The following is a 13762-nucleotide window of genomic DNA, read 5'->3' as shown; positions in this document are numbered from 1 at the left end:
CGCGGCCCTCACGAGGCCCACCTAGTATTTCCTGAAGTATTACCGTTTGTAAATAGAGGGGGAACTGTGTACCTATGCACGCGTATGTAAATCGAATACACAGAGGCACTGCGTGCAGCACATGCACGGGGGTATGTGGGTATATGCACGCAGATACGGATGTACATATTCATACGTGTGCATATGCATATCATTTACATATGCACATCTGTCTGTGTGTATACACACACGTATAGAGTTGTGTGTGCATATGCATGTATATGTATAGAATCTGTATACATATACACACGTTTACGTACATATACATGCACAACCGCGCGCGTGTGTGTCTCTCTAAGTCACGTGCGTACGTATATATAAATTGTCTGTGCATACAGCTCGCGCTATGACGCGTTTCACCTCTCCGGGCCGGGCGGACCGTGGAAGCCGGCTCCCCTGCAACCACGGCGGGGTGCCGCTGCCCTGCAACCGCCCCAGCCGCCGCGGGGGGGCGGCTGCGCCCCGGGAAGGCAGGGAGCCGGCCCCGGAGGGACGGAGGGAGAGGCCGGGATGGGGGGCGGGCGCCGGGCGCAGCGCCGGGGAGCCCGGCCCCGCGGAGGCCAGTTCCCACCCAGGCCCAGGCAGCTCCGCCAGGAGCGGAGGTGTTTGAAGCCCCCTAATGCCACCGCTCGGCTGCTGCCTCGGCTGGCTCTCCAGTACCAGACGAAATACTCTCCTCATTTAGCTGTTCTCTGGTGCCGCCGAGACGCGAGCTGACATAGGTGGCAGGTGGGAATGGAAATACGAGCCTCGATGGTTAGCAGAGCGTTCATTTAGAAACACTAATCCTGCCAGGGCAGCCTTGGTTCGCTCCTGCCCGGCGTGGTGTGCGTATCCACGCACCCCGTCAAGAGGCTCAGCCGCCTCAGCCACAGCAAACCCCGGCTCGGGCAAGAGGGCGAAGCCCGGCTTTGCCGAGACCAGCACCCCAGAAAGCTCCTGCTGCGGCTTGCAAACCCGGGCGGGCTCCATCCCGCAGGACAAAGCAAAAATGCCGGCCCTGTCCTGCCTGCAGGGATAGTGCCAAAGGCACCCAGGCAAAGCACTAAAGGCCCTTGGAAAATTAACTCCCTGCAAGCACATAAGAAGATCTTCGAACCTGCAAAAAGGAAGCGGTGCAAAACTAAGAATTCGGGAGGCGGTGGGACCACCCCAGCCTCTGCCCGTGCCATACCTGGGCTGGAGTCAAGCTGGACATTCAGCTGGAGGCCTCCTGCTACAGCACATGAAGCCTTTAAAGTTCAGCTTCCCTTCACCCGTCACAATAAAACACGTGCTTTTAAGTCCAAAGTGCAGCAGAACATCAACGCTAGCCATTAGCGTTTGCATTTCCTACAGCCAGCCTCCGACAATATCAGGTTTCTGCCATTACCTCTTGTCAGAAAGTCCGAAGACTCCCCTGTGAAGAAGTGTCTCATTTATTTTAGAAGCAGAAGATCCCTGTACCCAACATCAAACACTTATGTCCCACGGTCAGCCTTTAGCACTTCAGAAAATTTCAGATCATCCGCACAATATTGAACTTCTACAGAGTAAGGGGAGGGGAAATTTTTTTCCTTACGTTTTGCTTTTGGCATTGCCAAAGCCCTTTCATGTCCTGATTTTCAGTCACTTGATTACTGCTGCAAGATGCACCATATGATCCAGCCTTATGACTCAGCATATGAAGGCAGGGAGCTGTGGCTCTGTGTTCCCGCAGTGCTGACGGCCCCGCGCTGGCCCTTGACACAGATGCTCTGCCCTTGCGGTGGCGGTGGCATTGAGCTGGGTAACCCTGCCCCTGCAGCACGCTGTGGGCGTAGGCAGAGCACGGCTGGAACTTGCGGCTGCAATTCATTACAGCATCTTGTGAAAGCCCTAATTTCTTGTGCACGTTACCTGGGCTTTCCTCTCCCCAGCACCGACCTGCTGCCCAGCCGCCAGTGGCTCACCCAGGAGGGCTGCGGGCGTTGGAAGGGGCTGAGCTCTGGCTTGGCTCACTTACAGCCAAAAACATGTGGTAAGCTCTAGTGAAAGAAATCTGCAGTGCTCCCCAATATTTTGCACATGCCATCCTCCACCGCAGCTGCACCGCAGCCCAGTGGCACACAAGGTTTGTCGTGGGGACTGGTGCTGATAAGCCATGCGGTGCCTCCGGCTCGCGTCCTCCACGTAGGACTTGCAATAATTATTAAACATAGTACTTTAACCAGCAGCTTTGCCCGTGGGAAATACCCAGGGCCTCCCAGACTGCTTGCCTGCCAGCCCCATTCACTCATCCGCACCACTGTCCCATTGCGGAGACAAGGGCTGGGACAGAAGAAGCTATTGGGACGCAAGGAGCTATTGGGATGGAAGGAGCTATCGGGGTGAAACACAGGCACTGGCAGTGGGGAGATAGTAGGTGCCCCGCTCGCCTCGCCCCAGCGGGACAGGGCGACCCCGAGGGGTGCTGCTCACCCGATGGGACAGGGAGTGGAGAGCCCGGGATGGGCTTCGCAGTCAGCTCCGGCTGCGCCTCTGCTCAGCGGGGCTTTGGCGGCAGCCCGGACCCTCTGCCTTGGCTCTCTGTCATCGTCAGCTGTATTACTGCTCCCATTTGCATACGGAAAGGCCATGTCAGCCCTCAGCAAAAAGCCATGTCATGGCCAGTAGCAAAGGCAGCGAGTACCCTGGCCGCAACGGTCACCAACTGCTTTCACAGGCCAAGGCAAAGAGTCCGCAATGAAAAGAAATCAATCCCAAAGCAGCAAACGGAAACATCTCTGAGCAACAACCGTGTGCCCCGCAGGAGCGCTCAGCAGACCGGGCACGCTGGAGACGTGCAGAGCTGTGCTGGTTTCACTCTGATCAGATGAGGATGAGGTCGGTTTTTGCAATTTGTGATAACAGCAATTCTGCAAGCACGATGAAAATGTGCGGTAAACCCCAGGCGAACTGGAGCAGCCTGCGCACACAAACCACGCGACGTGGGTTTTTAGCGGAGTCAGGCTAAGGGCTTTAACTCCGCCGTGCCTGTCCCCTGCGCTCCTGCGGCACAAGGCAAGCCCCGCTGCCTGCACCCGGCCGTCAGCCACCTCCCGTGGCTGCCTTGCTTCCTCTGGGGCCTTCGGCCGTGCCGCCTCGGAGGGGACCCGCCGTGCGGGTGGCCGCGGTCCCACGGGGCCACGGCTGCGGCTCGGCACCGGGCAAACCCCACAGGCAGGCCAGCGGGGGCAACGAGCCCCGCGGGAGCGTGGGGCTGAGCGCAGCAAAGCGAAGGGCACGCTCGCTAGCTGGGCAAGAACCTCGCCGGTGGCTGCCCCAAGGCTTGCAGCGGGTGAGCAAAACAGTAGACAGAAATCGATTTGCTTTGACGGAGTGTCCTTACTGCCCGTGAACTGCTTTGTACTAATAAAATCATTACAGCAGGGTAGCGAACTGCTCGTTTGTTTGCTTTGCTCCCAAGAACCCGACATTGAAGTATCCTTCGCACCTACTTGCTTCGCTCCTAAAATACACGTTGTACCTGGAGTAAACGAGGACATCCACGCTGGCACAGGGAGCGGCTGTGTGTCCTGCCCTCGCTCTGGCTGCCGAGGGACTCATCTGAAAGAAAACTAAGATGCCAGTACTTTGAAAGAGTAAACAGGACAATGCTAGAGGCAAGTCACCATGACCCAGGCACACGCTGATTAATTCGGTTCCCCTCCCTTAAATAGTTTATTTCTGCTAATCAAGAAAGGTTTGCAGAAAACAGGTCTGGTCACAGTAACTTACTGTGGTGCTGATACAGGATGCTTACATGGGGTACAACTCTTGCTTGGTATTGCGTTTCAACTGAGAGACGGAGTAATGCAAAAGGTAACACAGCACATAGCAACTGTGGCAAAACCTGGCCAACTCATAGGTCTGAAAACCAGTTCTAAGTTGTGAACCAGCATCAAGCAGACACTTCATCAGAGAAGAATTTTTTTCTTGCCTCTTCAAAATTTCATTTTTAATCAATGACCTGGATGAGACCACCATAATTAACACAGAATCCAGGTCCTGACTCCAGAGCTGGGCACACTGGACATGCAGTAAAAGTTTTGCTACCGACAAATATAAAAATCACAGCTAAAGCTAAGACAGATTCAGGGATGGGATATGGCAGTTGGACCAGCCCCTCATGGAACTAACAGGGCTCATCCAATTTATAAGCAAAGACCTCTGAGTGGGAAAATCCCCAGTGGGGCCCAGTATGAGTGCTGCCGGGACGGTGCATCCCATTCTGGTGTCCACAACCCCTCCCCAGCAGCACAGGAGCTTCTCCACTGCTGAGGGTGAGACGTACAGCATGGACAAAGCTACCTACAACCCCCCAGGTCTGCTCCGGATCACCAGCCCCTGTACGACATCCCTGCCTGCCAGTGCGCCCACACAGCTGTGGGCACACGGGGGAATCCTTGTGCTGTGGAGGCAACATCACAAATAACACTCAGCTGCTTCAAATGGACAACTACAGGTGGCATCGGCAGAAATAGACCCCACAGAAGAGCCACAGAGTCTGTAAAAGTCTTTTATGGCAAGACCAGCTAAGACCAGTCAGGCACACAGACGCTGAAGTGAATTTTAAAGGAAATACTATGTTTGGGGGACCTTTTTTTACAATTGCATGTACTTTTCAAAGTCCATGGTGAGATTATTAGAGGTTCCTCTCGCAAGTGAGAAGCCACAAACCATGCAGAGCAAAAGGTACCTTGAAACCATCACCGGATCCATGAGAAAGCCTCTCCCCTGAATGGTATCCCCGGCCCACAACAATCACACCAAAAACACCCTTTGGTGGGACATGGTTAAACCATACTGGCCTAAGCAGCTTGATGCCTGAGATGTGGGCTGCTGTAGCCTACTGCTCTCGTACAGTACTTTTTTCTAGTTATTAGCTAAATCAACTTTGAGACTTTACTCCTCAAAATAGCTTCAGTTATCCCAGAGGAACAAGGAGGCAGGAAAGCTCAGTTGCTACCAAAGCAAGACACTGGCAGCTCTGGGCGTCCTTTCCTTCTCTTTGTGACAAATAAGGGTGACCAAAGCTGGCCAAGAAATTTGTGCTATTCCCCAGTTCCAAGCCTCAGAAATAAATGCTCTTGGACTTCTTTTTTGTTTAGCTGTTATCTCCTTGAGGAGTCTCTAGGACACTTTGGAGGCTTCAGATAAGATTATGGCAAATTACGAAGGGAAGAAAGAGTTCATCTCTCGGTATCTTTTTGGACAAACAATCTGAGGCAAACAAGGTTTAGCAACCTCTCTGGGCTTGCAGGGTTTAGGATCCCAATAACTCATCCTGATGCTGTAAACTTGAAACGCAAGCCAGCCAGTTTTCCAGCATGGCAGTCTCTTATCTGCTCCCCCTCCTTGCTCCTGCTGGCCAAACCCACCAGCTGACCTTTTTATTGCAATCTGCCTGTGAAACGCTGTAGGGATGATGTGGTTTCTTCACCTTTTGTCCCGCTCTTTGGAGCTGTGAGTAGCCATCAGCTGCCTTGCACCCTGGCTGGGTTAGTGCCAAGTATACCCAGTGGGGACTTTGTGTCCCCAACACGACCGACACAAACCCTGCATGTCTCCTCTGTGACCCTTGTGCTTTGCAAAACCCCAAAACAGATGCTCACCAGCAGACTGGTGAATGGGCCCAGTTTTCTGCCCGAGAGGAAAGACCTCCTACAGAGGAGCTGCTATTCCCGGCATCCCCCTTTAGTTGCATTACCGCCACTACAGCCCACGCCACACACCTGGCACCACTGAGGAGAAAAAGGAAAGGAAGGTAAAATTCCTGTGCCCACACAACAAGATCTTTTTATAGCCAAGGGGATGAGGTTTTTCACTCTCTTCCTGTTCTCCACTTTGGGAGTAAACAGGAAAACCAACCTGGCCTGGTAGCTAATTTGGGAGCACACAGTGTCTCTCCGCTTGCCTCCTCGTGATGCTTCCCGCCCTCTCCTGCCATGCCAGGGGCAGCGGGACGGCACTGGGGCCAACACCCCGCGTCCCCAAAGTGTCCCTCGGAGGAGCCGACAGCCTTCGGCTGCTCCTGAATGCCGACGGAGACCCCACTGGGACTGTCACCAGTTACAGCCAGAGCCAGCGTCGGGTGTCTGGGGCTGGTCAGCCTCTGTGCTAACGGCGGGCAAAGCGAAGGGCGAGAGCATGAGCATTGCACCGCAGCCACTCGCAGGGTGGACATTTTCACCTTGCTTTGCCACTGGGAATGTTTTCTCACGCCCTTACCTAGGGCAGTGCACCCTGACAGGCTGGGACGTTACTCTGCCACAGTGCTGGGGGGGGCCTGGGGGAGGGCTGGGGAGGTCAGGCTGGGGGAGCGTGAGGACACAGGCTTAGTTCAACATATGCAGCTCCCTCGTCTCCTCGTCTCCTCAGCACGTTCAAAGCATCTCTGCAGCTCCTGCCACAGACGGGCTGGGACCCAGCGCCTCTGAGCGAGCTGCAGATGGCCTTGCGCTACTCTGCACGTGGCTGAACGGGTTTGTGCACACTGGCATCCACGTAGCCAGAATTCATCCTGTACCTGTGGACCTTCACCTGTGTTCATGTTTGTGTCACCACATAATGACTTCCCGCAAAAAGGAACTCAGGATCTCCAGGGAACCTGAGTACAGCACTGCCATATGTCATCCTTCATTGACTCGCTTGGCCACATGGCTGGGTGATGAGCTAGCCAACATTTGCCCCACACATACACACAGGGGTGTCACCACCAGCTCTGAAACTCCTCCCCTTGAGTCCATCCACGTGAAACCGAAGGAACACCCCATCCGTACCAGCGTTCCCACCTCCCGCCTCACCCAGCCCTTCCCTGGCCACATTTACCCCCATGCCGCTGCCTGTACCTCAGCACTCACCCTGCCAGGGGGGTGAGACGGATGCATGGCCCCAGGGGGGCGACTGCCGTCACTGAGCAATTGCTCTTACAGCAAAGCGTCGCCTCCTCGATGATGCTGCCCAAGAGAGAACACATCTTTGCCTTTTGCAAGGGAAAGACATCGGCAACTGCAAGAGAGAAAAAAAATACGCAGTAGTGCTGGCAACAAGTGGAACCCAAACTGTGGCGAGTCTTCAGGCCCTAAGAGATGTAGCAAATCTCTGGCCCGCTCAGCGAAACAGCTAGTGTAAAAGCAGGGAGCCCAGCAGAAGGAGCCTTGGTAGCAACATGATGACTTTAGTCATAGTCACAAGGCTAAAACAGCCAGGAGGGGGAAGTTTTCTCAAATACCAAATAGGAAAGTTGTGTAACTGCTGCCCAGATTCTTCAAACAGGGCCTGATTTCCCCCTCCAAAATTAGGATGACTTCCCCTTCCATCAGTTTCTAGCTGCATCTGTGGCACAGATTGAACCGGAGGGGTTGCGGTCCCCATCCGCAGGAAGACTGTGGAAGGAGAACGCCCACCCCACCACAGCTCAGCAGCCTCCGGGGAGTCCCACATGCTTGAGGGGGTGGAAGAGCGTCTCAAAAACCATCACCTGCAAGGCTAATCACAGCAGACAGCTTTGAAGCTCCTTCGCTGAGACATCACACACTGGTAACCAAAGGGCTGAAGCCGGGGGATGCCTCCTGCAGGCACTCAGCCGCAACACCTCCTGACATGAGCCAGGGCAAGGCACTTTGCTGGACCCTCTCCCAGGCCTGTCCTTTTGGGCCACCTGGGACAGCAGCAGAAAAGCTTCGAGAGGCTTTGTCAACAAGACTACAGTAAGGGTTTAGGCTCAGTTATTTTTGATCCCCTTCCAAAACGGACAGCAAGAGCAAGGCAAACAGAACTCAGACGTGGGTACAAGAGCTCACTGCGTACAAACGGGTGTTTGCCCAGCACAAGGACATCTGTGACAGCGGCACCGGTACCCCCAAGCAGCGGGAAACAGGCTCGATGCTGGAATTAAAAAGCCGCCTCAGTCAGTGTTGCTCATTCCCAGGCACCGTTCGTGTGCGTGAATCACTGGCCTTCCCTTTGAATCATTAATCACTGCAAAATCAATACAGGCCACATACGTTTTTTGTGTATCAGCCATTAGTCTGACCTTGTGTCTATCTCTGCAGAGGGTACAAAATAAAAGCATTTCAGATCAAAGCAATCAGCGCTAAATTTACCCAGCACTAGCACCCGGTGGAGCCTGCTGATTTACAGCCACTGAGCTCATACGGAGGTTGTTTTGGTTCCCGAGAGCCCTGGGCAGTTACAAAGCCCTCGTTGTCCTCTAGGGACACGAGCAGGCAGGAGGGGGCTGCTCCAAAAGGATGTTCTTTGGGATTTGTTTCTTTCCTTAAAAACAGGGACTGCTTTCTTGTCCAGGAGCAAGTGTCTATGCCACACTCAGGGGTGAGCAGATGCATCTCCTTCCCCAGGCACTCACCCGTGGAGTGCTCCCACCCTCCGCGCTCTGCTGCAGCAGAACAAACACTTTGCACAGCAAAACCTGCCGGAGACACACCATCACCGGTAAGGGAGGCCAGGACTGAAGGCATTCACCAGGGATGGGGCAAGGTAAACTCAGCCCTCTGCGGCCCTTAGGCTGAAGCCCCCTCCAGCCAATGCCCCAGCCACCGGAGCCAGACTGCCTACATTTTTTCTGAATGCATTTATTTCTTTTGCGACTAAGATGCCGAGAGCCAGGCAGTGCTGCCAACCAGTTACCATCACTATTGGTCACTTCTGCATCCCACTTCCCGGGCCAGGCCTGCTCTAATCTTGTTGGAGACAGGCGAAGGGCCAGCAAACCGGGAAACCACAGCGCTCAGAGATGCCCCTGGGGCACAGAGACAGGTCAGCCAGGTCCAGAAAACCCAACTCCTTCCAAATGCCCATGAGCCAGAGACAGGTACGCTGCTCTCCTGCATGGACCACTGATGACTGCATACCACCCCCCTCATCAGCCCGTCACAGTGCTTGTAACGATCTCTGGCTAATGCTACTGCAGAGGCCACAGAAATATTTGCCTAAGGAAAGAGGATGGTTTGCTTTTCAGAATTAAAAAAATGGTCTTTACACTACATGGGGAGATGGGAAGGTGGGTTAGGACACTGCAAAGTGCAGCCCATGCTCCATGTAGCAGGAGACACACAACTTGGACCTAAACAGTTTCAAGACTTCTCAAAACCTGCAGTCAGAAATAGCCCTGATTACTAGCGACAGCTCTTTATTGTGGATTGCTCTGGTTTTAATTTAAAATCATATCCTTTTCACACTTCCCCAGTTTTGAGCCTCGGGACCGTAGCAGGTTTCTCTTGGGAACACCGTGGTCCTGGCGAAGGTGCGGGGGCCAGCTGGGCCCTCGCAGGCTGGATTTCATCCACTTCTCACTGCAAGTCCATCATTCAGCCATCCTCCACGAAACATCAAAGTCTACCTTCCTACCACAGTGAAAACGCCATTCAGCCCATGGAAGGCACCCAGCAGACGCCCTCCCTTCGTGCCCTCCCTGTTAGGTGGGGTAGCTTTTCACTGTGCCCCTCTGTCCCGCCTCCCCCGCTCCCCGCCTGACACCAGTGCGCCTTTTTACTGGAAACACCTCCGCGCTCGGTCCTCTCTCGGCACCGAAATAGCTGTGGCCGGGCTGCGGCCGGGTGCGCTGCTCTTGCAGGCAGCGCTTTCATAACTCGGTTTGCGCTGCCTGCCTCCCTCCAGCGTGACATCCACCCCGTTCTGTTCCTCCTCGCAGTTACTTATTTCCAGGGCAGCTCCAGCAGAGTTTTTCACCCTGTGTCAAGCTGGCACACGGGGTGTCACACGCAGGCGCAGCCCCTTTGGCGTCGCCCGGAGCGTCTCCCCTTCCATCGTCCATTCCCAGGCCAGGGGTGCAGGTTGGGTCCAGCCACCCAAGACCCTGCAACCCTGCAGCTCCCTCCCCGGAGAGGCAGAGCCAGGACACCAGCAGGCTTTAGCCAGGAAGGTACGAGGCTTACACACCTCCCTCCCGAAAGACCACGAAGTTTCTGAATGGTCCTGGGGCTCAGCCTCCACGGACCGGCCGGCTCTCCACGCACCAACAGCCCCCAGGACAGAGTGCTCTGCAGCAGCTCGTTGATGCCATCAGCCTTCTGAAATATTATGGGGCCTTTTAGTTTCGAAGGAAACCACAAGCGCCTTTCTGCTTTAACCTCTCTTCTCACTCACTCAGCTGTAGTTGCAGACACAGCCCCTGCCCTCCCGTGCTCCCTGGTCCCCATGCCGAGCCTGGGCACACAGGGACCCCCCCGAGGGACCCACCAGTGCGGGTGGCACGGCACGGCACTGCAGGACACCGACGCTGCACACACTAGCTCAGCAGTGCCGGAGGTGAGGTAGAGAGTAACCGGGGGTGATGCCAGGCCAGTCATCCCAGCCTTGGTTCTTCCTACAAATGTGAGTGCCCCGCAGACGTGCAGCCAGGGGCATCCCGTGGTGATGGGATTTTGGAAAGTATGGCCACGACCTGCTGCATTTTCCATCTCTGCGTAGTTGCTCCCGGCACTGAACAGACAGGCACATGCACACACTGCTGATCTTAGTCTGCCGGTCCCAGAGTAATGCCTCTGTACATGCAAGTCAGGTTTGCTGCATGTATGCAAATCGTGGGCAGCGACCTCCTTATTCAAATTTGGTAGTCAACGGTACACACCTCTCTGGCTTGGAAAACAAACAACCCTGCCCCATTGCTCTGCCTTGGTCCCTCTTCAGGGCGAATGCTTCTCATGCCAAAGCCTTCAGCAGCCTGAACGCTCATTTCCCAACAGCCACCGTGTCAGCACCGTGATGGGTTTCTGGGGTTTTTTTGGTGCTTGACAGGCATCATCTCACAGAAGTAAACATACCAAGCTGCACTAGCAAAATTCCCCAAAGATTATACGGGAGATTTTATTCAAGGGTGATTCTGGTTTAATCTTGCAGCTGGGCTTACTCTAAACTTTTGGACTAGAGCGCGCATCAAATAACTCCACCTACCTAGCTGATTACATTGGGGTATTGTTATTAAAAAAAAAAAATTACTTTTGAAATTTATAATCAAACATGCAAGTTTAACGTTAAAGGATGGCACAGGGCCAGCGTTGGGCAGCCACGCGGGGAGGACAAGTCCCCCCTGACCATGCCAGTGCAGGTCACCCTGGGACAAGCAGCCCCTGCCCACCTCTGCCGGCACACGGGTGCGCTCGTGCTGGAGGGAGGACGCCCACGTGGCTGAACACACCAGCAGTGATTGCTCTGCCCGTGCTGACGCTCTCCCCACCAATGCTCTGCCCGCTCTGATCAAAGCTCTCCATCGTGGCTGCAGCAGGCACATATGCAGCCCATCGCGCTGGAGCCGGTCTCCTGCCCTGTCCCAGCAGCAAGCACAGTGCCTAGAGCAATGCTAACCAAAAGCGGCAAGGGGGCTTTTTTTTTTGTTTTCCTCCCTTATGCTGCTTTTTGCTCTTTTCCTCTGCCTTTTAAAATTCCAGATGAGAAAAGTAAATATTGGAAGGTTATCCTTTGTATCTCATGATCAGATCACAAGTTAGCATGTGACTTCGGAGCGAAAAACAAGTCTTTCCAGCAGATGTCAACGCAGCAAGCAAGCTCTGCTGACTGCTGTACCTTGAAGTCTGCTGCCAAAGTCAATTCTCGGTGCATCCTTGAGGTAAGGAACCTCATGATTCATCAGGATCTTATTCTAATTAAAGAAAACTCAGATGACTTTCATTTTGGCTTTGCCTGTTTAGCAATCTGAATGCGATGTGTATGTAAGGATAAATAGCAGCCCTCAGCCGCTGTTTTGTAAACAGGCTCCAGCTCAGGAAGGGCAAGGGCAGGTTTGGAGCCACCCTGTTAAGTTGTGTGTGCGCCTGGGGGACTGAGAAAAAAATCTCCCACTGAGCAAAAGGACCGATCAAACAGGAGCCCAGGTAGCCACCCTGCTGGCCAGTAGCCTGCAAAACAGCCTATAATGTAGTCTGAAGGCCAGGGCAGGCATCGGTGGGCAGGGCCACACTGCCCCGGGGCAGTGGGGAAGCATCTTTCCATAGGGGAGGCGTTCCAGTGGTAAATAAGCTTGCTGCCTTCCCTCTTAAAGCACATCAGGGTTTGCCCATTCCCAGAGGCCGGTGCACGGGTGCTGCCCGTGCTCCGGCACGCGCAGGTGCCGGGAGGCCCTTCCCCACCGGAGCACCAGGGCTTGCCCGTGGCCCCGGCGCGGCTCGATAAGCCGGTGATACCGCATCTCGCTCCAGCGGCCCCGCCGTGGCTCCTGTCACATGATGGGTCAGCAGTTCGTGGGAAGTCGCAGGCTGAAAACTTAAAAAAAAAAAAACACAAGTTACTTTAGCCAGCTCCTTCCCCACAGGAAATAAAAATTGGAGCTGAGCTTTAGCAATTTGGGTTTGACCAGACTTATCTCGCCTGGGGGCCGGGGTGGGCTTGTCTCGCCTCGCTCCTGACCGAGCTCCCAGCCACGAAACATGGCTGGGAAAGGACTCGGAGAAGGGCGGGGGGCAAAGGGGGTTGCTGTAGCTCTACTGGAGCCCCACACTGGGACAACTCTGCATGGAGAAGAAAGTCTCTCCCAGATCTTCCCGTCCCCACGAGGCCGATGGGAAAACCAGCACAGCAAACATTCCCACAGCCATCATCCTCATGCCCCGGCTCGGCCGGCAAAGCTGATCCCGGTGCATGGTACACAGCGCAGCACCGAGAGGCTTTTGCCCTTCCTTTGCCCAGGCTCCGTGGACAATCGGGCAGCTATTTTTAAAGTGGCTTTTTCTTTTCCCCGGCAGAGGCATTTGAATGGCTTTCCCCTCACACATGGAAGTGCAGGGAGTGCGGACGTCGTCTCTCATTGTGATGGGAAAGGTTATCGGGTACAAAACAAAAGTGAAATCATCCGCTGGCATTCCTGGGACCAAAATAGCCGCCTGCTCTCCAGCGCTGACGTTATTACAGGGGAAGGCAGGCTCCGGATACAGGCTGTCCCGCTCCAGGGCTCATGTACTGACCCTGCAGCAAGCCAACACCCAGGCTTCCCATGAGCAAAAGCGAAATGAGGCATTCTTGCCGTGACAACTTAGTGAGCGAGATCCCAAAGTTGCCATCGCTCCCAAGCAGCCAGAGAGGCTCGCACCAGCATCACGCCAGCGACAGCCCAGCAAAAAAGCTCGTCTGTCTCACGTTAACGTTCAGGGCTAGAGACCTCCCAGGGATGGCAGAGGAGTGGGGAGACCTATGGCAGATACACACTCCTAACAGGGGGATCTGTGAGCTGCCGGCCCCGGCGCCTGGCAGCCTGGGGGCTGCGGTGCCCTGCCAAGCCTGCCGGCTGCGCCCGGCCGCCCAGCACCAGAGCTGGGGCCGTGCAGAGACACAGTGAACTGCAAAGGCAAGGCTTGGCTCTCAGCTTGCGAAAAGCATCTTTGCTATTGGACTTATCTGGGGTTTTTTTGGTTATTGTTTCTTCCTCTTGCACAAATAGATCAAATCCAAGAAAGAGCATCGCCGCAAAGCCAGGTGCGTTGATCAGGCCTGTCCTGACAGAGCTGCTTCAGCGCTTCTCAACTGAAATCTGTCACAGAACACTGGCTTGCTGAAAGCAGAGCTTGCCACCAGCCCGCAGGCCCGCGCGCTCAGGAGGGCTCTGGTGTGGGGCTGCCCAGCATCACCCTGAGCCGGCAGCACGTCCCCGTACGACCGAAGCGCTGCCCCTGCCCCGGTCCCCTCGTTGCCTCGTGCCTTTTTGCAGCCACTCCTGTCGAGCCCTCTG

The 13762-nt window shown here is 54.8% G+C and overlaps 1 long non-coding RNA gene across 1 annotated transcript; it reads right to left on the bottom strand.

Moving 5' to 3' along the window:
- Window positions 1-4545: 4545 nt before the first annotated feature.
- On the bottom strand, window positions 4546-10370 carry LOC138688035 (uncharacterized). Its single transcript, XR_011327077.1, has 2 exons — window positions 7523-10370; window positions 4546-7050 (listed from the first exon to the last, which is right to left on the bottom strand). It is a non-coding gene; the product is annotated as an uncharacterized lncRNA (long non-coding RNA).
- Window positions 10371-13762: the final 3392 nt, after the last annotated feature.

The sequence above is a fragment of the Haliaeetus albicilla genome, chromosome 12, assembly GCF_947461875.1.
Source record: "Haliaeetus albicilla chromosome 12, bHalAlb1.1, whole genome shotgun sequence".
In the NCBI taxonomy this organism is placed as follows: domain Eukaryota; kingdom Metazoa; phylum Chordata; class Aves; order Accipitriformes; family Accipitridae; genus Haliaeetus; species Haliaeetus albicilla.
The sequence above is the reverse complement of the archived record's forward strand: the minus strand, read 5'-3'. Positions and strand labels throughout refer to the sequence as shown.